Below are 2500 nucleotides of genomic sequence, written 5' to 3' on the forward strand. Positions count from 1 at the left end.
ACTTGATTTCTCTTTCTTTTGATTTGCGTTTTTTTTTTAATAAACAGCTCTCTGTAGTATAGGGATTGTAAATATTGTCTTCATAGTGAGCACAAGAACTTGAAGTAGGGGAATAAATTGAGAGAGGGTTTTTTGTTCGGAGGGGGAGGGTCATCCATCATCTAAAAAAATTACCGCTACAAGGGGGGGGGGGGGGAGCATGTGAAAAAAGTTGTTTAGCTGAGGAAAGCTCCCCCTCCCTCATAGAAAGTGAACGGTCCCTTAGTTGAAACACACATTGTCGATACTGCTGGTGAATTAAGTGTGTCCTTTTTGTGGTTCCGTTTAAAAGATATCTTGCAGGAAAAAAGATGGATAGCAATGTTGAAAGAAAAGGAAGCTATTTTGGAGACCAGATCGGATGAGTTATTAAAGAAGGAAAAGGGACAATGGAAAGTGGTTAGACAGTTGTTTTGGAACCGAACGTGATTGCTCAAAATCATTATTATTACATACATACATACATACATACATACATACATACATACATACATACATACATACATACATACATACATACATACATACATACATACACACATACACACATACATACATACATACATACATACATACATACATACATACATACATACATACATACATAAATTTATTTGTTAAGGCGGATCGGAAAAGGCAACCTTAAAAGCTGATGTGGACCCGCCAAATAAACCTTGCATACGGAACCCGCGCCCGCAGTGCGCGCGGTAGTCAAAACCGTGATATCCTGTCAATTATTTGGCCTTTCACCGGTAACAGTGCATTTCGGTTGTGCGCAAATGGCCTTGCTGTCGATCTACCCCGTGGAAAAGATGCGACCAGTCTTTATTTGCGAGGTGAACACAAATAAATATTACATTATCAATGCGGTTTTGCCGTCTTCTTACACTTGATTCGAAAATATCAGCCTGAATTCGTCTTAAAATAGTAAGAAAAAATATAAATAACAGCCAAAGCACAACAGCTTACGTTCGAATTCTGCTCGCGGACAACTCATGTTTGTTGACAAAAAAATTGCCATTAAATGGTTTTCTGGCCCTTTATTAATAGCGCTCACATGAATTTTAAATGGAGAATCGGGAAAGAAAAATTGCCAAGTTGATATTTGTTTCGTGTAAATATACATTTTTAAGTAGCGAAAATTTGTATAAGCACTACAAAACTTTTATTGACCATTGCTCGAAGGAACACCGTTTATAAGCTGCAAGGAAGTCGCTGATGAATTTTGCACAAAAACCTCGGCCCCTAACACGGGAAAGCCAGACTTGGAAAGCTTTTCAGCAAAGGCTCACTAAGGAAGAGCTTCTAGAGCTTGCCCTCATGCAGGTCGCCAGAAAGGTGCAAACAAGCTGATTCATGTCCGAAAAGAGCAAGATCCAGAATAGACTAGAAGGGGCAGTCAAAATTGTGTTTCTTGTATTGTGTGAAAATTCATTCAAAACTTTTCCCTCACTCCCAAATAAGAACTTGCTGTGTCTTGCAATTCTACAGTGAATTACTATGAGGCCAATAAGAGAATCAACATCAAAGAGGCACTCCCAGGGGTTTTGGGGAAGAAGAAAACATGGCTAATTTGAACTGGGGAACAGAGTAACAATATCAAAATATTTTAGGGAAGGGAAGAAAACCAATTTAAATTTTAGGGATCAAAAAGCTAGGAACAAGTTTGAAAGTAATTTGAGGAACAACATGGAAACACAAGCAAATATTTAATGGAAACAAGGACCCCTCCCCACAGGAGGGCCTCATCAAATGTTCTTCCTCTTTCATCCAACAGCTCAAACAAGCAATTCCAACAATTTTTGAATGACCGACACGAAAAGAAGACTCTCTTAGGGAAATAAATTATTTATAATAACACTTTAGCATGCGAAACAATGGTACACACATACATATACATATTTATTAATCCTTTGAGTGAGGGACACTATACAGGATGCTAAAAGGTCAAACGGGTCCGACGGGAGTAAATTAAAGGCTACATAAGAGCCTGACATGGTCAGATGCTTACAAGCACCCTCATGCCCATGTTTGGAAAAAAGCACTTTGAAATATTCCTTGTGGCTGGTTTAGGCATTGTTTCATCTTTCAACATTGGGCAAAACCAAATCAACTCCATTCTCAGAGGGCAATGGGGAAAGAAGCTAGGAGAAAAAACTGGCCTTAATCCAATTCTCCCAAGGTAATCTTTACAGAATAAGATTATTGAAGGAACACTTTTGAACGCTAACCTTAAACCTTTTAAAACAAGCGCAAACAATATTAATAGTCTTTAAATTCACAAAATGTGAAACAGCATATTTTAGTCTCATATTAAATTAGATTTGGCTGCAATACATTCCTTAAAACCATGCAGAACTATTTACCATAAAATGTGGAACATTTCCTGCCTATCTAAATATGCCACAAAAGGGCTCCAAAAAGCAACCCGTCAAGTTTTCCAATCAAGATAGTGTCTCTA

This window comes from Montipora capricornis, chromosome 10 (assembly GCF_036669925.1).
Source record: "Montipora capricornis isolate CH-2021 chromosome 10, ASM3666992v2, whole genome shotgun sequence".
NCBI lineage: Eukaryota > Metazoa > Cnidaria > Anthozoa > Scleractinia > Acroporidae > Montipora > Montipora capricornis.